Below are 24,240 nucleotides of genomic sequence, written 5' to 3'. Positions count from 1 at the left end.
CCCTCCTCTGCTCCTTGAGAAGGAGTGAGGACGATGGGCTTCTACTCATGCCGAGTCTTGGATCCTGGGTCGTCTCTGGTCTGCAAACTGCAGGATGAAGATGTCTGCTCCTTGTCGGTTCTTGCTGGTGTTGAGTAGAATCCGCTCGCCCGCTGCGTCTGGCTCCTTCATCCTGGACTCTCTGTGTGAGCGCTCATGTATGGCTGCGGTCTCCGCCGCTTGCGACCCTGCCGCTGGCAATTGCTCAGATGTGTCTTTTTTGCCTTGGCTTCCCTCTCTTGTGTAACTCTCTGTCCTGTGATGGCACACTTGGTGTGATTCTCTGGCTAAGGACTGTTCACTGGAACTCTAAAACTGCTTTCTATGCGAGAGCTTGTTCAGATTCCAGCTTCTCCTCCGCCATCTTGCGCCGTCCTCAATAGGAAATATTTTTAGAAATTATTTTTCATACTCTGGATATGAAAGTCTAATTATTAGTATGAGATTTGAGAAGCTAATTTGGGTAGAAGGAAATGTTTTTATATTTTGGTTATGCATTGTTATTATCTTTTAAATAGCTATGAAAATTCATTTCAATTCAACATGTCAATGTATGCATACAATGCATCTTGATCCATATTACCTCTCCCATCATTCTTCTCATCTATCCCAACCCAACTCATCTCATCAAGTTACCAGGTTCCATTTTCACATATGTACATTGGGTATTATGACTGTATCCACCCATTATTCCTCTCTCTATTCATCTACCCACCTCACTTGGTTTGTTGTTTCTTTTTTACTTTGTTGTACTGGCTAAAATCTGAAATATAGTGTTTAATAGAAACAATAAGAACAAGCATCTCACTATGCTCCTGATATGCTTTTAGGTGTGTGTGTGTGTGTGTGTGTGTGTGTGTCTGTGTGTGTCTGTGTGTCTTTATGTCTGTGTGTATCTGGTTATCATGAGTCAAGCTTTCAGGATTAAAAATTATGTTAGCAATGATTTTTTTGGTACAAGGTCTTAGATGTAGGAAATTCCTTTGTTGAATGTTTTGTGGAACAATGTTTTTGTTGTTGTTTTATGTGTGTGCCAGTTCTGGGTTTTAACTTAGAGTCTGGGCACTTCCCTTTTTTGCTCAAGGCTAGTGCTTTGCCACTTGAGCCACAGCTCCACTTCTGGCTTATTGGAGATAGGAGTCTTACCAATTTTCCTGCCAACACAGGCTTTGAAGCATGATCCTCAGATCTTAGCCTCCTGAGTAGATAGAATTATAGGCGTGAGCCACCAGTGCCCAGAGAATATGTTTATTTTTAATTTAAAAGATAGGTGCAAATTTTGAGAAGTGTTTTCCTCTATTTTTGCTTAGGTTATCGGTGCACTTATTTTTTGTTTTGTCGTGTATTCTTTTATCTAATGATATAGTGTACAGCAATAACTAATTTACAGGTATCAAACGATCCTTGCTTTAGAGAATATATCCCATTTCTTCAAATGTTGCTAGGCTCACTCTTGTAGTTATTTGTTAAGGATTTTTATGTCTATATGCATGACGAATATTGATATGGTTTATATTTTTGTGTGTTCTCTTATTTTGTCTTTGATATCAGGATAATATTGATATCCTAGAATAAATTGGAAACTATTTCTGTCACTATTGTCTGGAAATATTTATGTTTGTATGAGTGTACTCTATTTGTAAATAAATATTGCTAAAAGTCACAAGTGAAGTCATATAAGCCTACACTATTTGCAAGAATATTTTCAATTACTGATCTAATTCTATTTATTTGTTGTTTAAAATCTACCATTCAAAAGAAAATCTTTTTTATCTTTCTTCATGATATAGTTTTAGTAATTTGTGATTATCTTATCCTTATTATCTGACTTGCTCATAGCAGCCTATTTAAAACTGTCTACTTTCTGTAGGGTTGGTGATAATGACTCCTGTTTCAGGACATATTTAGTTATTTTGGTTTTTCTACTTCTAAGAATTTGTCACTTTTGTTGGTCTTTTCAAATATTTTTCTTCTGATTTCTTTGCTTTTGCCCTTTAGTTTTGGGCTTTCCATTTCATTAATTTTTAGTTAGATATTTATGCTATCCTTTCCTATGCTTTCTTTGATTTAAATTTGTTTCTTTTATCTAATTTCTTTACATAGAGCTAATTTTATTCATAGAAATCTGTTCTTTTATACTGTAAATGTTCATATAGCTATCTAGACTTCTTTCAGACACTTTAAACTCATAAATTTTGGCATATTCTCTTCATTTTCATTTACTTACAAATTTTCTAGACACAAAAAATACTGTTTTGTTATTTTACTAATGAGTTATTCATAACTGACTAGTTTGATTTTCAAATGTGCAGGGATTTCTCACACATACCTATCATTTATTCATAATTAATTTTTATTATGATTAGAAAACATACTTTGTATAATTGCTCTTTGAAGTTAGTTGGAACTTGGTATATAGCCTAATATAGAATGAGTTCTGGAAAATGTGCTGCATATACTTAGAATGGGTGTTCTTCTGTTGTATAAATTACTCTGTAATTATTTATTAGGTCAAGTTGTTTAACCATGCTGTTCATGTCTTTTATCTTTGGGGTCTTTTTTTTATTGTGAAAATACCATACAAAGGGGTTACAATTACATGGGCATGGTAATGAGTACATTTCTTATCAAGCATTGTTGTCTCCTCCTTTGTTGCCCCTTCCCATCCCTTCTATACCCCCATACCCTCCCATCCCTGGCCAAAGTTATAAAGTTCGTTTTTCGACATAACGATTTGTACATCTCATTGTTTCAATGAGTCCACTATTTGTATCCCTATTTAAATGATTTGTTTTTTCCCTTCCCCTCCACAAATTATACCAACATCAAATACAATGAAAGCAGGGATTATACCGCGGGGGAGGGACATACAAAGCAGCAAAGAAATCATCTTACAAATATGTTAGAAACAATCACAAGAAAGAAAAAACACTTGAATACTTATCTTGGGGTTCATTTCACCTAACATTAACTTATCTGACCTTTTCTGCTTGTCTCAGACATACACTAGTTATTGCAAATAAGGGAAAGCACAGGACCTATGTTTCTTTGGGCCTGGCTTACTTCACTTAATATAATTTTTTCCATCTTTCCATTTCCTAACAAATGGGGCAATGTCATTCTTTCTGATGGAGGCATAGAATTCCATTGTGTATATGTACCACATTTTCTTGATCTATTCATCTACTGAGGGGTATCTGGGTTGGTTCCATATCTTAGTTATGGTAAATAATGCTTCAATAAACATAGTTGTGCTGGTAGCTTTAGTATGGTCTTGTTTATGATCATTTGGGCAATGCCCCAAAGTGGGATTGCTGGGTCATAGGGGAGCTCTATGTGGAGTCTTTTGAGGAACCTCCATACTACTTTCCGAAGTGATTGAACAAGTTTACACTCCCACCAACAATGCAGTAATGTTCCCTTCTGTCCACATCCCCTCTAGCATCTGTTGTTATTAGAGTTCTTGATTATAGCCATTCTAACTGGGGTGAGCTGGAATCTCAATGTTGTTTTGATTTGCATTTCTTTTATGGCTAGAGAGGTTGAGCATTTCTTCATGTGTCTATTGGCCATCCTTCTTTCCTTTTCAGAGAAGAGGCAATCCAAAAATTCATACAGAACAATAAAAGAGTCTAAATAGGCAAAAACAATCCGTAACAGAAAGATCAGTGCTGGATGAATATCAATACCAAATTTCAAACTCTACTACAAAGCCATAGTAATCAAAACAGCTTTGTACTGGCACAAGAACAGACCTCAGGACCAATGGAACAGAATTGAAAACCCAGAAATGAGCCTACATATATATAGGCATCTAATCTTCGATAAGGAAGCTAAAAAAATAGAATGGAAAAAAAACGACAGCCTCTTCAGTAAATGGTGCTGGCAAAATTGGTTAATCACTTGTAGAAAACTAAAGCTAGATCCTTATATATCACCCTGCACCAGAATCAACTCCAAATGGATCAAAGACCTCGGAGTCAAAGCAGACACTCCAAAAACATTACTGGATGGAATAGGAGAAATACTAGGTCTCCTTGGCACAGGCCAAAATTTTCTTACGAGACCCAGAAACACACAAATCAAAGAAATGTTGGACATATGGGATTGCATGAAATTGAAGAGCTTCTGCATGGCAAAGGACATAGCTAACAAGATCAATAGAAAACCCATGAATTGGGAGAAGATCTTCACTAGCCATACAATGGACAAGGGTTTCATATCTGAAATATACCTGGAACTCAAAAAATTAAATCTCCCAACAACAAATCCTCAAAGAAACAACTGCCCAATAAATAAGTGGGCTAAAAACTTAAAGAGAAACTTCTCTTTGTGTTCTTTGATAGAGTATTTGGAGTGTGGTTTTGTGATAAGTGGAATGATGTCTGCCATTTTCATTTCCTTTGTAGCTTGATTTTAATAAAAAAATCCTCTCATTTTTCATAAATAAACATCATTAGTGTACTGTTAGACTTTGGTCACATTGTAAGCCCTAACCAGTCTGTTTTTAATCATTTTGTCCAGTTGTTGCTGGGAACAGAATTTGCATTCTTCCTGTTTTACCATCCAAGATGGTGTACCAGAGAATTATCAGAAGCACTGAACATGCTTGTCCCAGCATGCATCAGATGTGGACAAAGAATATGTTTACATATGGCGTGTGGTTAGACTAAGAGTTTTACCTAATTATCATTAGAAAATTAAAAATGAACTGGGCACTGGTAGCTCACACCTGTAATCCTAGTTACTCAGGAGGCTGAGATCTGAGTATCACAGTTCAAAGCCAGCCCAGGCAGGAAAGTCTGTGAGACTCTTATCTCCAATTAATCATCAGGAAACCCGAAGTGACTCTATGGCTCAAAGTGGTAAAGTGCTAGTCTTGAGCTGAAGAGCTCAGGAACAATGCTGAGGCCCAGAGTTCAAGTTCCATGACCAACCAAAAAAAGAAAAAAGAAAAAGAGAGAGAGAGAAGGAAGGAAAGAAAATTAAAAATAATTGCCTTGGGCATTCAAAAATTACATTACTCTTTTCTCCCTTGGGACATTTTATAAATAGATAAAATGTATGTAGATACACATTTTCTCTTGGACCTACGTTGAATCACACACACAGGGAATTATTTTACATCCTTGTTTCCCATCATATTGTCTTGATACCCATACTATACAGCCACTTTATTCTGTGAAGTGACACTTTACAGATAAATTTAGATTATGTATAAGTTAAATTCCCTTCGTGAAATAAGTACTTGGCACCTTTGAGGGAATGTCAAGAGCAGTTCACAAGGAGAAATTCAAAAGTATTTTGTGAAATATATGCATGATAGAATAATAGTGTGGCATCTATTGTTTTGATTTTCAGTATCATGTATAACTCCTTTAAATGCATAGCTTAAGACACATTTCTCAGAGAATACAAATCAATATTCTTACAGAATCATCTTGCACTTTCTTATATGTGTCAATTAAAAGCATGTGCATGTGTTATATAATCATTGGATGAAGAGGAGAGATGAGACTGTCATAAGCAATGAATACATCTGCCAGAGTAATGCAGGAATTCATACTCTTCTAAAATACTTTTTTCTAAGCAAAGGACATGTGGCTCAAACCAAGTGCACATTCCGCAGATGCTTTGTAATTTCATACTTGTATTGATCAGCTAGTCAACACAGCTGGTGGTCAGAAGCTTGCCATGTTTATGGATCCTCAATAAAGAGAATCATTGCCAGAGAACTGGGATCTGTCACTGTCATACTAACAACATCTAGATTGTCTGCATTTACATGCAGTTATGGACTGCCTACATTTCAGCATGAACTTTATGATAAATGTAGGTTGACTAGTCATGAAAAAAAAAACTAATCTGATGAATCTCTTTCATACTGTTTAGACCAAAAACTAGAATTCTATTATTGTTATTATTATTATTACCTTTAAGTAGTCATATAAAGCAGTTTCAATTCAACATGAGTACAATGCAGCTTGCTCAATGTCACCTGTTTAGTCCCACCCATCCCCTCAATTTTCCTAGATCCATTTTTCACATATAAACATTGAATATCATGGCTGCAGAACTGTTACTTTAAGTGAAATTGTAGTTTAGTAAGTCCCTTCCCCCATACATGTAAGGTTGATGTCTTGTCTCAAAACTCATTTAAACAAAATACAGTATGGATCTAGAATGCATTAGGGATCCATGTAATGTAGATTTCTCAATAGCTGACTGAAATATCTTTCTCTCTGGGCTCATCACTGTCTTCCGCATTTTTTGCTAGCTCTCTAGTATATGTTTAAAAGCATATTCTTCAGTGACTGGCTTTGAGCATTTTGGGATTTCAATCCATTTGATCAGTGTTGATCCATGTAATCAAATCATAAAAGAATAGATGTAATATTAGCAATAGAGAAATATTAGAATCAAATAGTAATTTTTTTCACTTATGATGAAAATGTGTTGGTTTAAAGAGGTAATGCAATAGCCAGACAATGGTGGCTTGTGTTAATCCTGACTACCCAGAAGGCTGAGATTCTGATTATGGTTCAAATCCAACTTAGACCTTATGATACTCCATCTCTAATTAACCAGCAAAAAGTCAGGCCGAAGGCTTGGCTCAAGTGATAAATTGCCAGTACAACAAGTAGACCAAGTAAGTGCAATGTCTTTAGCGCAAACTGTGGTACCGAAAGAGAGAGAAAGATAGAGAGAGGATGATGATAAACAGTCTTCATATTATAATTTTCATTTACTGATCATGCTAATGAAGAAAAAGATAGAATTCATCATTAAAATGCAAAGATAACCAACTTTTAGTTTTGCCAATATTCTTCAGTCTTTTCCATTTCACCATATCTCCTACCAACATTAAATACACACACACACACACATACACATACACACATACACACATCTGAAACAGACATTTGAGATGGCTCTGGGTGCATCACTAACTTTCTCATTTGGAAAGAAACTGTGGGAAGGTGATAGATCATGCAAGTCTAGCACTAGGTTTTTTGAAAGTGAGATTTCCAAAACAATTGCAAGAAGCATTGGTTTATTGGATAAGCCATATGCATTAAGATCATATAAATTATAAACATATCTGAAAACATATACAGGGTCATAGGTGTATGTTCACAAATTGATTATAGTATAAGCATGAGATTATTCCAATTGTGTAACTCCTTTGAGCAATTAAAGTATAATTAAATGAATACCAAGAAGCTAGAACCTATGTTGTCAGAAGTGGGTGAGGTCATGGAGAGCAAAGGCAGACAAATGAAGTGAAGATGTGTGAGTGAATATAGTCATAATATTTAAATTACCTGTGTGAAAATGGAAGCAGGTGACTTGAGGGGATAGGTAGGGTTGAGAGAGATGGTGGAGGATGATGGAAGGGGTTGCATTGATCAAGATGTATTACATTTATAAACCAACATGTTGACTGGAAACCTCTTTGTGCAAACACTTGAAGATAATAAGAATTATAATTATTATTAATAGAAGATAATAATTATTATAAAAATAAACCAAAATATTGTTTGAAAGTAGATAAAGAATCAGCACATCAGTCTTCAATGGGCACTGATACAAGAATAAATCTGGCTGGTCTTGTATTCACTGGGAAGAAACAGGCAGTAATGGATTAGAGACTGAGACTATCAGTAAGGAATATGTGCTGAGAGATCCTTGTCTGGGCTTATCATTGGTTAGGCTGGGTTCTCACAAATGAAGGAGAGAGAAATAGTTGTAAGTTTGACTGCTCTGGAAGTTGGAGTTGCCTGAAGATCCACAAAGAAGAAAAAATGTTTTCCCATAGAGGAGAGGATGTAAATCTCATTGTGTCCCAGATACCAGTCACCAGAGAAATATTCACTGCAATGAGAAGTGCATCTGATATCTAGTTGAAAACACACATTCATCCTTCCAATCAGAGGTATATGTCATTGTACAGTGATGAATTTTCATGTTTACCTCAAACATGTTTGTAAGCCAAGAGTCAGCCAGCCTACAGTGCTGCCATATGTTAGAAGAGAAATAATTACAGATTTTGCTTTTGGAAAGGTGAGAAGTACCAAGGTATGTGGTAGCAGTCTGTGCAACCATAAAACAACAGATTTTGGGAAGCAAAGGACAGTCATCAGAGGCGATTTTGTATCAGGATATACTGGAATCGTATATGTATGGCATTACCTGCTGAGGTCTACATTGTAAAATACACACTGAACAAAGATCTCACAGAATTAACCATGATATTCCAAGGACATCAGTGGTGAAGCATGTGGGGATAAGGTGAGTCTGATTTGAGTAAGCCATCAAATCACAGAACACAACCCTTCTTCCAGCTCTACTGGCCCAGGGTAGATAAGATTTGGATGTGTTTCACTGTGGTAGATTTCACTGTGATAGATATATAATTTTACTCTAATGTATACAATGTGTATGTATTCTGGTAAGGGGTTTGAACTCAGGGCTACACACTTTCAGCTTTCTCGGTTATAGCTGGTGCTCTATCATTTGAAACACTCCTCCAGTCTGGCATTTTGCTGGTTAATGAGAGATGGAGTCTTATAGACTTTTCTCTCCAGGCTTGCTTCAAATTGTGATCCTCAGATCAATCTCTGTTTGAAGATCTTTTGAAGAGCTGGGATTACAAGTATGAGCCACAAATGTCTGGCCTTATTCTTAATATTTCCAATTTAAAAAATGAGGGAAAATGAGGCATTCCTGTTACCCTGACTGTTGTGGAAGCAAAGATGGAAGAATCATTGCTCAAAACAAGCTGTGGCAACAATACATTGGAGAAACCTTATCTTAAACAGCAACAACGAAACCAAGCCAGCTACCTATCTCCACGATAGGTAGAAGGATCATGGTCCAAGACTGACCCTGCGGAAAAAACATGAGACTCCACCTGAGCAATAAACTAAAGCAAAAAAAAAGGACTAAAGATACGGCTAAAGTGGTAATATTCTTGCCTAGCACACAAGAGGCCCTGAATGCAAACCTAGTACCACAAGTGCAAGCTACTGGAATAAATCAATCACGTGTTAGATCTTCTTTTCTTCTGTTTTGCTTTCATCCTTTTTAAAATGTCATTAGGATGTGGGTCACCAAACAGCTCAATGAAATTCAGACTTCCTGCAGATGATCTCCAGGGAAGGCCACGAGCAGTTCCTGTCTCCCAGGCTTCAGACAGCCTCACCTCTTAGTAACTTCTTTCAACTCTCAGCCACGACCTGGGCTGTCCTCCTCATGGCTTCACAGCCTCCTTGTGCCTGAGATGTTCCTCTCCTTGCCCTCCATCAGGCTGGTTTCTCAACACCCCAGGCCTCAGTGTAGATGCTATTATTGATGCATCCATTTACTTGTTTATTTCCTGTCTTGTTTATTCCACTGTCTTCTTAAGGCACTGAGGGTCTTAATGTGAGTTTCCCACAAATGTAAATGTGACGGGTTGGGGGAACCTCTCATAAGGAAGTGATTTAGGCTGATGGCATTCCCAGGGAAGAGAGCAAGAGGTAGGGAAGCAGAAAAAGGAAGGCAAGGAAAACAAGCAGGAAATGGCTTGGGGAAAATGTCCACAGAGGTTGTCTCACCTCATCCTGCAGAGGAAGCCAGAGCTGAGTTCCAGCCCCAATGGACAGTGGCCACTACCATCACCAGGAAAGCTGCACACAGTGAGAGGCACAGAGACCAACTCCTGGAGTCTTCTCAGTGCGAATCTGAGAAGCACATAATCTAAGCTGAGATCAATGGATAAAAGAAATACATAGTTGGTTGTCACTGCTGCTGTTGTTTCCTTGCTGAAGTCGAAGTCTCACAAACAAGTATAAGGACGAGAGCCTGCTCCTAGTGAACCATAGAGAAAACTCAAAGTGCAGAGGTCACCCCAAGAGCCACTCATCCCAATACCTCCTCCAGGTGTGCCATACTTCACATGCACAGGTAACCCCTGGGTTAATGTATTTCCTACAGCTCCCAGGTAAGCCTGACACTGCTGACCAGTGGACCACTGATGTTACTAAGCAGTGACATCACAGGCCATCTGGATAAATGATCACCAGCATTCTGGACCAGAAGAGATCCAAGGCTAATTGTATTTGTGAACACTACCATCTCTGGTACTGTATCTGCACCCATTCTTTTCTAAAGATGGTGTTTACCAATTAAGACAATTCCCACCCCTGTACTTCTGTCCTGTCCAAGGGTGCCATGAGCCTGACCACTCTTTGTCCTGTAGGACAAAATCCTACTCTTAACAATCCTGGCACTCTGGATCCTTCTCGAATGAGCCAAGTAATGGAGACTCCCAGTCTAAACAGCTCTGCTGGGTGGGGATGAAGTGGAGCTTCCTGCCTTCTCTCAGCCTCATGATAGCCCCTCCTCTTCCACACTGTATCAGTTTGGCATGGCCTAGGGCCATTTGGTGGCCCTACCTATCTGAAACCTTCCAAGGTTCCTTCCATGGGGCTAGCACCAATCACCAATCACACCCAGTTACCAGTTAAGATATTGGGTGGATCAAGATGGGAGAATCCTCTACACCTATCTGAATGAGTTTCTGGAAACACATCAGCCAGTCCAGTTTTCTCTAAGATGTAGGTGACATGAGGTGCTTTTCTGGTCAATTCTGGAGCCATGTGCTCTAGTTTTTCCTTAGCAAGTGGCCTGGAGGATATCGATGTTCTCCTAAAGGGGATTCACACAGTTTTTTTCCTTGGATATCATGTTGGAATGGTTTTTATCAGTTGGCATTGTTCCCTGTAACAGCTTTTGCACTGGGTGCAGCTGTGAGAATATCTGACTCCTGCAGCTGGAGACCGGGATACACAAGACTTGCCAGGTGTGAGCCTCTTTTCACAACATCTGGAATCATCTTTGGTTGTACGGAACTTTGGTTTGGGCGTGGATAAAAACCATGCATTAAGAAAATGGGGACTTCCAGAAGAGAAGTAAAAGACAGGTGCCATAAGTCAAGCCCATGTCCCTTGACAAACTGAGGATTTCTGAGGTCCTGTAAGTTCATGTTCGGTTTTAATGCAAGCTTTTGAGGACACAACAGATATCATACCTGCTGGTTTAGCACAATCCATTTTTGGAAATGACCTTAATACCTGCCTGGAGACAAAGCCCTGTGAGTTCCAAACCTGTTGAAAGGGACATGGGCATGTATTGGTGTCACGCATGCAAACTAGAGAGATTGTTATTAGAGGACACTGCAATTTCTGCACATATGATAAGAATTTCTATGTGGGGACAAAATAGAAGGAAAAAATACTTAAGCCACATGATATGTGGGAGATGATGTGTCCATGTTTCATGTACTTTCAGCATAACACTGTTGTCATCTGTGCCAGCCATTGATTTTTTTTTCCTGCATGTCAGATTCACATATAAAATCACATGTAATGTCCTTGCAGCCCAGAATATCAAGGATCCAGACACCAGGAGTCTTGAATTTTAAGAAGGCTCACTCCAAACACATTGGTAACTTACCCAAAAGTTTCACATCTAGGTAGAAATAGAGTAAACTCTAAATCCCATGATTTCTCTATTTCACCATATTGATGACTTATATCTTAAGGTCATGCTGATCAAAATGATGTAAATCAATACTAGATATCCAGTTTTCTATTGAAATCCATATTTGTAAATTTTACTCCAGATAAAAGTGCAAACAACTATACTGATGCTCATTTAATGTTTAGTTCAAGCTAAAGAGTAAGGGAAATGGATTTCCCTTATAATGTAATCCATGAGCCAGGTACCAGCACTCACACCTGTCTGTAATCCTAGCTACTCAGGAGGTTGATATCTGAGGATTAAGGTTTAAAGTCACTTTGGGCAGGAAATTCTGGGACTCTTATCTACAATTAACCACCAAAGAAACAAAAGTAGAGCTGTGGCTCAAGTGGTAGAGCACTAGCCTGCAGCAATAAAACTCAGGGACAGTGCCTGGACACAGTACCTGGGTCCTGAGTTCAAGCTTCAAGACTGGCATACACACACACACACACACACACACACACACACGCACGCGCACACACACACACACGCACGCACACGCACACACACACGCACGCACACGCACACACACACTAAGATGAAGAAAGGGGTAGATGGAGGAATAAACAGCTGGATAAATTGACATAAATAGTAGAATCTTAATGTAGAACCTAAATGTTCACGATATAATTCCTTTAACTGTCTTATCTATTCAAATTTGTGTTGGAGATAGAAATTTAAAAATAGTGTAAGGAATAAAATTGATTATTAACTAATCTATTTAACCCACTGTTTTAAAATTATTTAGTAATGTATATCTTTATTTCCTTTGTTATTCTGGCAGTGCATGTTTGAACTCAAACTTGCTAGACTGATACTGTCTCTTGAGCCATACCTTCAACTAAGGTTTTTGCTGGTTATTATCAAAATGGAGTCTCTCAGATTTTTCTACCTAGTCCAAGTTTGAACCAGTCTTCTAGATCTCAGCTTCCTTGGGAGTGAGGATTGCAGGTGTGATCCACCAGCAGCACCTGGCTTAGTGCTATATTTAATATTATAGAAAATATATTCATTTAGTGGAGATAATTTTAACAAATGTATGGCAACATTGCTATAAGAAAAAGAAATGGCTCATCATGGCTAAATGTAGTATATAACTGTACAACTTTTGGAAGAAAACAGACTAATCTCTTACCAAAGGCTAGGTGAAGAGGGCTTAGAATCAATATCAAGATCATAATCCACATGAGGAAGAAGAGATATATTTCAGTTGATCAAAATTAAAACTTTTCTCTTCACAAGACACTTTCAGATGATATAGACAAGCTACAGAATGGGATAAAAATATTTACAGATCTTATATCTGACAAAAAATCTGTATGCAGAATACATAAAAATATCTTTAAATGCAAATACAAGTAATCACATAATCCACTTACAAAGGGGCAAATGATCTTCACAGGCATTTGATCAAAGAGCATGTACAGATGGCAAATACATTCACACAGAGAGGACTATCTGATCACAGACTGAAGTCATGACTAGATCTCACTAAACACCTTGTAGTATGGCCAGAATCCAAAGACCTATGACAATACCAATTGCTAGCAAGTCTATAAAGCAAATCAAACTCTCACATTTTGCCAGTGTAAGTGCAAAAATGTATAGCCATGCTGGAAAATAGCTTCTCATAAAATTAAAGGGAAAATGCTCTCTTACTTGAACATCCCATTCAAAACTTGTCCACCATACTTATCTTTAATAATAAAAAATAGAAACAGCATAACTGGCCTTTAGTGGAATAATAGCTAAGCACATTGTGTTTCTCCATTAATGTGGAATATTTCTCAGGGAGAAGAAAGTAGTGAACTGGTGATATACTCAGATACCTGGATGTATCTCAGGGATGATACGCTGCAAGGAAAAAGTCATGCTCACAAGACAGTGTGCTGTTGATTGATTCCATTTGGATGGCATTCTGAAAAGACAGCAGACAAATTTCAGTGGTTGCCAGGACTTACAGTTGAACAAAGATGTGACTATGAAGAGATGGATAAGGGAGTTGGGGGAAGGATGGACCATTTTTATTTACTGGTGGTTTGTAGTGGTTGCATGAATCAGTACAGGTAACAGAAATCATAGAGCTGAACACCACAGTATGAGAACAAGGTATGGAGACACTGGCAAAATGTGACAAAGATCTGTTGTTCAATCTGCAGTATTGTATCAGTGTCACTTCCCTGGTTTTATCACTGTAACATGGTTTGTAAGAGGAACGGCATGAGAGCTCTGGTCTATCTTTGCAGTTTCTACAGGAACTCTTTTCTATTTTGGAAGTCTTTATGTGAGTCTAAAATTATTTCGCTGTATGTGTGTGATATATATTTTATTCTCAAAGTGAGAATATTTTTATGCATTACTTTGAAGTTTGTGTATCCATACACTGAAATAATTTCGCACACCCACATGTATCCCCATAGATAGTGTTGGTTTTCTTCCCACTAAGACAGAACACCTTAACCACTTAAAGGAGATTTGTTTCTCTGATGGCTTCAGAAATGTCAGTCCATCATTCAGGAGGCATCAGAACAAAGCAATTCCCACCATACTGGCCAAGAAACAAAGAAAGAAAGGAGTAGAGGAAGGGGCAGGGCAAGGTATGGCCTTGAGACATTGTATGACGTAGGCCACCACCAACTTTTGTCATTTCCAATAAGGCTGTTGTAGTATGACTCCATCACAGAATTAATCCATTCTTTCATGAGAACCCTTGCATTTTAATTGTCCCTAAAAACAGAAACACACAGAGATGCATTTCTCTAATCTCCTGGGCATTTCTCTTTCCAATCAAATGCTCAACCAAATTAACCAGCACATAGACACACACATAGATACTCATTAAATACTCATTAATTCATTAAATGAGTATTTAATATTCTTTCTATAGTCTTCAAATCACAACTAAAAGTACAATGTAAAGCTGGGAGCTAGTGGCTCACGCCTGTGATTTTAGGTACTCAGGAGGCTGAGAGCTGAGGATCAAGGTTTGAAGCCAGCCTGGGAAGGAAAGTCCATGAGACTCTTACCTCCATTTAACCACTTAACAAACAGAAGTGGAGCTGTGGCTTAAAGTGCTAGAGTGCTAGCCTTGAACAGAAGATCTCAGGGACAGCACCCATGCCCCAAGTTCAAGCCCCATGACCCACAAAATAAAAAAAGTACAACTTAGAGGGGAGCCAGTGCAACAGTGATATATACAAGACAATATGTTGCAAATGATCTGTACAACTTGGGGGGGCGGTTAGGGGGAGGAAAAGTAGGAGAAAATGGAGGGAAGGGGAAACAAATTTGACAAGAAATGTACTCATTACCTTACTTATGTAACTAACCCCTCTGTACATCACCTTGATGATAAATTAAAAGAATTAACAATTAAAAAAAGTATAACTTAAAATATGTACTTTTCCCCCCAATGGAACAGAACATTTCAAAACACAGACAGAAAAATGTAAGGTAGAGAATTTTTCTTCATGGCTGATACCTGAACATTCCAGTGTTGTATTTATCTCTTGATAAGAACAATAATTGATTTGGAAAAGACTAATTTTTTTTCAAACTAGGAAGTCAGTTGAGGGCAGGCACTTTCTTTTTTAAAAATTACATTTTTATTGTAAAAAAATGCTGTACAAGAGGGGTTACAGTTACATGAGTAAGGTAATGAGTACATTACCCATCTAGCATTGTTACCTCCTCCTTTGTTTTTACCCCTGCCATCCCTTCCTTCCCCACCTCCCCAAATACTCCCCCCCACCGAAGTTTAAAGTTGTTTTCAATAAAGTGTTTTGTACAGCTCTTTTTTAAATAAGTTTTTTATTGTAAAAATACTGTCCAGAGGGGTTACAGTTACATGAGCAAGGTAATGAGGACATTTCTTATCAAGCACTGTTGCCTCTCTTGTATATACATTTTTCTAATTTGGGCTGGCACTTTCTGCTTGTGAGTCTGTGACCCATGGGTCAGCTGGGCAGTGACTCTGGGACCACCCAAGCATATTTTTTGGTTTTTTTTTGGGTGTTAGATTTTCTTCTTGTTACAGATCTGGAGTTCTAAAACTACACAGGGCTGGTGTCATTGGCAGGTACCTGGCACACTTGAGATGGTGGAGAAACATTCAGTTAAATTGGTATTGGGGCATCTACATTTTTTACATACATTTTACATACTCTGGAACAATCTCAACATGATTCTCACTCAAACCAAAGAGACTAGTACCTCTAGTACCTGGGGTGAAGGCCAGAGTTCAGCAAGATGACCGCTGGTCTCTTAGAGGGAGAGAGATGGTGTTTCTTCTTCCTTTCCCACAACATCTGAAATAATCTTTGCATTTCTAGGGGTTCTGAAGTCATTTGTGGACAGTTGTGGAGAGATGGGTGTCAGGGTGTCTGGGTCCATAAAACTTGCCCTTTGTACCAAGAAGAGTTGGCATTCTATTCAATCCCTAGCGTCCCAGCCCAGACCTCCTCACCCCTGGCAGCCTGATGTCGTCCTCATGTTTTTGCTGGAAATTCTTCCCAGCTCACGGAAGTTTCCAAGGTCGGATATCCTGAATGTAGCCTCACTGTGGCACAACTAGGCCATCTTCTACCGGATGATGCCAAGAGCCTTTTGTCCTGTGGGCCCTGGGCAGTGAGCGCTGGGTTGCTCTGTGCTTTCAGAAGTTACTCCTGACTTCACAGGGCCCCCATTTCAGGAGAAGAAACAGAGCCAACTTGATTTGTTTGACTCCCGACTCCCGTGCATGTCTTTGAAACATTTGACATGCTGTGCTTCTGTGGGCAAGTGTGTGATACTGAAGACCACTAAGTAGCTTCCCTGTGAAAACATGAAAAGGATGAGCTTGATGAAATACCAAATTGCAATACCCAATGAATTATTCATGTGTCATAAAAAGAGAATTCAATATCTTTTCATTTTTTCCAGTAATGCTCTCAGTATTCCCATTAAAGCAGAATCCAAAAACTAAAAGAAAAAAAAGAGAAAAAGGGTTTTGCAGTGTTTAATCCCCAAAGGAGAAGAATTCAATTTAAAGTATAATTTTTTTTCCTGCTAAAATAGAACACTTTTTGACTTTTTATTGTTGAGTCAGACTTATTGAAAAGTTGCAAGAACAATACAAAAAGTCTTGTATTCTTGTATTAAGAGTCCCTATTCTTGCTTTATGATTCTCCATATTGAAATAGATATTGTTTCCGTGTTGCTTGCACGTTGGTGACTACCATCTAATCTATAGGACTGTATTCAAATTTTTGCAATTATCACTATATTGTTCTTTATAGAAAAAGGAAAAGAAATTTAGGTCCAGGATCCCACATTGTAATTTTTTCTTTTCTTTTTCCTTTTTCTTACTTTCTTTTTTTATTTTATTTGTTGCTTTTAGGGCTTGTATTCTGGGCCTGGGTGCTGTCCCTGAGCTCTTTTGCTCAAGGCTAGTGCTCAACCATTTTGAGCCACAGCTGCACTTGTGGTTTGGAGTGATTATATGGAGATAAAAGTCTCACAAGGACTTTTCTGTTCAGCCTAGCTTCAAACCACGATCTTAGATCTCAGCCTCCTGAGTAGGTAGGATTACTTATCTTGCCTTTTTTTCCACACCCTTGCAGTCTTCTTTAATCTGGGAAAATCCTTGGTCTATTCTGACCTTTCATGCCTTGACTATTTGTGGAATACAGTTCAGCTAGGTTGTAGTTCCACCGGCAGCTTCCGTTTGTCTGGTGATTCCTTTTGATTGGATTCAGATTGCTACCTTGTTGTTAGAAATGCCTCGGTACTGACCATCCCTTCCAGTATATTCAGTTAGGATGCCCAGGTCATCTACTTGTCCTTTGCTAGTGAGGGAAACTTCGATTGCTTGCTTCAGTGACTGTCATGTTTCTCACTGGCAATGTGACAATGTTTTGTTGTAATTAATAAGGGCCTTTTACGGAGGTACTATGAGATTTTGCAACAATCCTGCTGTCCATCAGTCATTCACAAATTAACGTTAGCATTTTTTTGACAAATTTTATTTCCATCTATGTCTATCAGTAGGCATTGCATTCTGGGGAAAATTTTCCCTTTGGAATTTATTTTCTATGTATTGCTTTATTTCACGTTTGGCCATCAGCTGTTATCTATTCACCGGGTTCCTATTAACATTTATTGTTCATTTATATTTTGATGCTCACTTTGTCCTGACTTTAAAAGCAGGAACCACTTTATGTTGGATTCTTTGTCCTTGTGATCATTTCCCTGGTTCAACAAGCCATTCAAGTGCATCTTGAACATTGCCAGCCCCAGTTCTAAAATCAGTCATTTTTTTCAAGGATCCCTGGTTCCTTCCATTGGAAAATGGTATTTACAAAACAAAATGTGGGGCTGGGAAGCTGGCTCAGTGGTAGAGCACTTGCCTTGCATGCCTGAGGCTCTGGGTTTTATTCCTCAGCACCACATAAGCAAAATGAAAAAAGCCGGAAGTGGCGCTGTGGTTCAAGTGGTAGAGCGCTAGCCTTGAGCTGAAGAGCTGAGGGATAGCGCCCAGGCCCAGAGTTCAGGCCCCACAACTGGACCCAACAAATAAAAATAAAAAACAAAATGTAGGGGCTAGATGTATTCACTGCTACTTAGGGGAGAGGGGATCACAGTTCTCAGTAGACTGGGTATAACACCTACAACATACATATACATACATACATACATACACACACACATACATACACACACTCACAGAGAGTCATGCACCATTTGATAACCAGGATGCATTCTGAGAAATGTGCCATTATACAATTTTGTCCTTGTGCGAACATCACAGAGTAGGCTTACACAAATTATGGTTGTGATGTTAGGTGACATATTTGGATGGGTCCATCACTGACTGAAATGTTATTTGGCATGTGTTTCCTATATATTTATCAGATATTTATCTGTGGACCTATGTATGTGTCTATTATTGTCTGTCTCCTTGTCTATCTCTCTTCAGCTCCAATCCAATCAGTTTGTATGATATCTGTCATTTTTTAAAGCTGCATTCTATTTTACAATGAGAATATTTCACATCTCATTTCACACTCTTTTTTATTGTCAAAGTGATGTATAGAGGTGTTAGAGTTACATAAGTAAGGTAATAAGTACATTTCTTATTGACCTTGTTATCCCTTCCCTCATTTTCTCCCACTTTCCTTCCCCCCCCCCTTGCAAGTTGTACAGATCATTTCCAACATACTGTCTTGTGAGTATCGCTTTTACATTGGTTTCTCCCTTGTCCTTTGTCTCACCATTTTGTTATTCCCCTTCCTTAATTCAGAAAAACATATATGCAACAAAATTTAGATTGTTTTCGATATTTTGCAATTACTCATAATGCTGCAATGAACAATCTTGTCCATGTAAAACTTTGCATTTTTGAATATGGATCTCCAGAATACATTCCAAAAATATCTGTAATTTAGTTATAAGTTGACCGTTTTCCCGCCTAAACCCTGTACTGGTTTGTATCTCTGGAACCCCATTTCCTTGAAGCTTTACTAGTAGTATGGTGTGTCATGTTCTTTCATTTGTGACAACTCAAACTTTTCCTTCTTCGAAGGGACAGTGAGGTCGACATCATTTCCACTTGGAGATGGGGTTTAAAATTCTGGCACTGGCCTTGTATCTGCAGAGCCCTGACAGCCAGACAGTCTGTAATGACAAGAGAGCTGGACTAAAAGGAGGTGACCTAGTTTTCATCTTTACCTTTAAGTCAATCTAAACGCAGGTACTAAAGCTATGTTGGACTTTTCACATGAAAGCAGTAAGGTATACAATGAATTATATGCTGAGTTCTTCAGAAAACATAGATTGTTGTTGTCTTTGTATTATATTATTTTGATTATGATTTATTATTTAATTATTTTTTAATTAATTCCCTTTATTCTTATTATAGAGGTGATGTGCAGAGGGATTTCAACTACATGAATCAAGTAATCAGTACATTTCCTTTCATGCAGTGTTTTCTGTTCCCTCACTCCTTGCAGTCCCTCCCATCCATCTCTCTACCCACAAGTTGTATAGTTCACTTTCATCAATGTAAGCTCCACTGCTGTACTTTTTCACCCTTTTCCCTGGAGTTCCAAGCCCTTTTCCCCACCCTCTTGAAGATTTAGATTCTTATCATGGCTTTAAAAATATGTGTGAAGTTCTTACATGCAGGGAATCAATCATCTATTAGAATAATGCAGATTTTAAGCGGGAATATGTATTTGGTAATTAGATCAATAGTGAATGATAATCTGGTATTGAGCTGTGAAACCCACCTTTTGGGTGGGTTATGAAAGACCACATAACGTTATTTCCCCATTATGTAGGTCAATGTGGACCACACTCTTTTTCAAACACTGGGACGTGGTCAGTTCATGCATTGGGGAAGGTGCATACACATTCTCTGTCCTGACTCACTCCATGCCTTCTCTTGCTGTCTGCTTCCCTTTCTGCACACAGGCCCTTCAATGAGTCAGGGGCCATGAAAGTCAATATCTCCACAAAATGGGAAGTTCACTGTGTGCTTTAGTTTGGAAGCTGAATGTCCCCTAAACCCTACATGTTAAAAGCTTGATCTCCAGTAGTGGAAAGTTTTGGAAGTGGGGCCTAAGGGGATATCGTCTTAGGTTGTTGGGCACAAAGTCTTCAAGGGGATACTGAAGCCCTGACCCCCTCCTCCCCCCAGCTTTTTGGTATAGTCAGCTGGAGATAAGAGTCTTATGAGCTTTCCTACCCAAGATGGCTTCAAACTATGATCCTCAGATCTCAACCTCCTAAGTAGCTAAGGTTACAGGCTTGAGCCACTAGTGCTGGCTCATTCTTTCTTTTGCTCTTTATTAGTTAATTATCTCAGCTCCAGTATTGCATTACAGTGACAGAAAGCTAGCTAATACCATGTGCCACGCTATTATGTCCTGACTACAAAATCAAAAACATTCGTGAGAGTGAGTAATTGCCAACATGTGTTGATCTCTTACTATAGCCTAATCACTTTGACTTGAATCAAGCAGTGTTTTTGTTGGGGGTTTTGTCAATTGTGGGGCTTGAACTCTGGGCTTGGGTGCTGTCCCTCAGCTCTTCAGTTCAAGGTTAGCACTCTACCACTTGAGCCACAGTGCTACTTCCAGCTTTCTGAATGGTTTATTGGAGACAAGAGTCTCATGGACTTACCTGCCCAGGCCAGATTTGAACCATGATCCTCGGATCTCAGTCTCCTGAATAGCTAGGATTACAGGTGTGAGCCACCAACACCCGGCCTCAAGTAGTGTTTATTAATACCAAGTTTTAGAAATCTTGGGCCAATCCTTCCTTTGAAACCATGTGATATGATTCTTTGTAACATTGATTTGACAGTGGTGATAGAGTTTCTCACTTGGTGGTGGTGACGGGATTTCTTGCCATTCCCTGAGTTGATGGACTTATTTCTATATTAGTTTGCCTATTGAAGGTATTTGATACCCATCCTAGGATACCATAGGCTCTTCAGAGGTCACTGTCAGTGCCCTAATCCCTCTTAGGTACTACTCTTGCAAGTGAAGTCCCCTGAGCCTCCCCTCTATGTATCTGAGGATTTCCTCTGAGGCTATAATATATACCCTGCAAAGTATAGGTAGTATCTTCCCCAGATATCTCCTCATTACTGACATAGGAAGGTTGTTCCACTGGACTTGCTCCTGAAAGTCTCTCCTGTTTACCTCCTGAGCTTCCCCATAGGAGTGGCTCCAGATCTCACTGAGTTGACTGGCTTAGTAACACCTCTCTACTGGTTGCAGCCTGCCTGCCCTCACTCCTCTTTCTACCATTTTTTCTGAGACCACTTTTTATTCTGTTGCTAGTAGCAGTACAGCATTGGATAAAAGGATTTATTGAGGTTTATTTTATCTCATAATTTTGAAGGGCCACATTGTGGGGGCTTGATCTGACAATGATCCTCTTGCTGGCAGAGTCTTCAGTGGCATAGAACATCACATCATTACTTGTATCCAGTAGCAGCTCTATTCTATCTAATTTAATTACCCCCACAAGGCCTCATTTCTGAACACCAGTTGAGTTGATGAAGTTTTCACCTTTTTACTCACATTAATATAAGACTTTGGGAAGTATGTTTCTAACACATGGGCTCTGGGAAATGCACCCAATCCAACAACCTCCCAAGAAAATTATTGCACATGAATCTTTTACCCAAGAGCTTCTTCTAGGGGACCCGAACTAATAGAGGTCTCAAGAAAACACTTGCTAAAAATAAAGCTGCCCTCCAGAGCCTCCAGCACTGCAGTCAAAGTAGTAAGTAATCTGATACATGAAGTCATAGGACTTTTTATCCTCATTTGACCATTGGATGCAATATCAGTACATAGTTAGAAAACAAGTGTTGAATGCAAGAATATGAAGTAACAGTCCTCTACTGTAAGTGTCTATGTTATCATCCTACTTTGCTCTTCACAAGGAAAGACAGGAACTGTGCACACAGTGTGCAGTGAATCTTAATGAATTTTGCTTTGTTTGGCTTCTGTTTGCAGAACATTATGGACCTTGAAGACAACAATAACCCTCACATGCATTTTAAACACTTCGCAGAGTTTGCATCTTCCCCAGGACAAAAACCCAGTTGCAGAAGTTTCTCTTACCATCTGTACCAAATGCATGAGCACCTGTCTCTAGGCTGTGGCTGTTCCCCAGGGAACACCTTCCATTTTTTTTGCGGGGTTTTTTCAATTGGTATTTTTATTGTGAGGGGGACCCCACATATGGTCTCTGCGCCTTTTTGTGTCGGGTTTTTTTTTTAAGGGAATTAAAATCTCATCCCAGTCATGTCTATGGATTATGGAAATGTTGTCTTCTGGGGGGGATATGGTAAGTTTGAGATCTAAACTTATATTGCCAAGAGGAATACCCCACAAAAACCCAAAATATGAAGAAATAGAGCTCAGTATGTCATGCCTGTGATTCTAGCTCAGAAGCCTGAGAGCTGAGGATCATGGTTCAGAACCAACCCAGACAGACAAATCCAAGAGACTTATATCTCCAATTAGCTAACAAAAAGCTAAAATGTACTTGTTGCTTGAGTCATAGAGCATCAGACAAAAACATAAGTGAGAGCACAAGGCCCTGAGTTCAAGTCCCAGTATTTGGCATTAAAAGAAAAGAAAAAAATAAAAAGGAAGAGGGAGGAGGAAAGAAAGAAAGAGAGAGAGAGAGAAAGAGAGAGAGAGAGAAAGAAAGAAAGAGAAAAAGAAAGAAAGAAAGAGAAAGAGAGAAAGGAAGGAAGGAAGGAAGGAAAGAGAGAAAGAGAAAGAAAGAAGAAAAGAGGGGGAGGAGGAGGAGGGGGAAAAGAAAAGGGGGAAGAGGAGGAAATAGAACTGAACTTCGTTCTTAATGATGATCACGCAGGTGTGATCTGTTGTTACACAATTTTACAGTAAGCAAACACATAAAAAGAATGTTTAGTTATCTATAGTCTTGCCCTCTATGTCCAGAATCAAATTAGAAGCATCTCAAGGAAAAGGTCAAGGTCACATGTAAGAAAGGTGGGCACAAAACCCAAGATGTTACGTCTGTAGACAGTGGGTATTTCATGTCATTCCTTCTAGAACATGTAAGACACTGTGTTTTATCTGACTTCCTTTCTGAGTTAACTTTATCTTTTACCATCTTTAGAAATTTTTCATATTTTTGGCTCTTAGTAGGATTAGTGTCTTCTAAAAATACTGTAACTCTCTCCACAAGGAATATAAAATCATTTACGAAATATTGGACTAGATATGACCAGAAGGGGGAAAATGTTTATTTTTGAATGACACATTAGCTCTTATTTTCAAATGTTATTAGCTGAATGCGTTTGTTTTATAAAAAGTACCTAGGAACCCAAAATGCAAAGCGGGAAGAGCAGAGCTGTTCTGAGTGCAGGCTGGTTTGGATATCTGCAACTCTCTCTACCCCGCACTGTCTCCAAGTATCATTTCACAGAGACTTCAAGTCCCCAAGGGCACAGGAGGAAACCCCTACATTAACTAAAGCATGAGCAACCTCTCATTAAATGGCAAAGGACATTCTTATTCTCATGGTCTTGAAAAAAAAATCAGAAACCAAACAGTGAGATCCCTGAGAGTGTATTTTCCATTTTCAGGAGCGTAGAGGTGCATAGATACTACTATGGAGCAATATGTAAGCAGTTACAGTTAATAATACTTACCTAAGGCAAACACTGGGGCTTCTCATAGTTACTGGAAAGTTGATGAACAAAGAACTACTAGATTTGGGGAATTAGACAGTGACGTGTTTAACATTTTATTTATACTGATGCCATCTAAGAGTGGGAGTCTGTTCCTCCACCAGGTAAAGAATTAAGAAACAGAAGCATAATGTAGTACAGTAAAGCAGAAAGTTTATTAAAAGTGAAAGATTGCATACTGCCAGAGGTCCTGGCAGGATATCTGATGAAGTCCCAGGGAAGTGGACTTCACGCTTTATTAATTTTCCTCTTACCGTGGGACATGATTGGTAGATGAGAGCCCATGCACTGGCTCTGGTCACTCAGTGGTCTCTGCCACTTGGCACAAGTGCAGAACTATGTCTAACTGGTCATGCCTGATTGTGCATGACTACAGAAATGGGTTTAATTGGTCATGCCCAATCATGCAC

The 24,240-nt window shown here is 38.9% G+C and overlaps 1 protein-coding gene and 1 long non-coding RNA gene across 2 annotated transcripts in view; both read left to right on the top strand.

The window, feature by feature from the left end:
- LOC105993726 overlaps window positions 1-3,794 on the top strand; it is a 16,164-nt gene extending 12,370 nt beyond the window's left edge. The window contains exons 2-3 of the long non-coding RNA XR_001175481.1: window positions 510-514; window positions 3,630-3,794. This is a non-coding gene — a long non-coding RNA (uncharacterized LOC105993726). The remainder of the gene's footprint in view (window positions 1-509; window positions 515-3,629) is intronic.
- Window positions 1-24,240, top strand: part of Syndig1 (synapse differentiation inducing 1) — a 162,823-nt gene that overhangs the window by 72,514 nt on the left and 66,069 nt on the right. The window lies entirely within an intron of this gene.

This window comes from Dipodomys ordii, unplaced genomic scaffold (assembly GCF_000151885.1).
Source record: "Dipodomys ordii isolate 6190 unplaced genomic scaffold, Dord_2.0 Scaffold99, whole genome shotgun sequence".
NCBI lineage: Eukaryota > Metazoa > Chordata > Mammalia > Rodentia > Heteromyidae > Dipodomys > Dipodomys ordii.
Note: the sequence above shows the minus strand (reverse complement) of the source record. Positions and strands in the feature narration are given on the sequence as shown.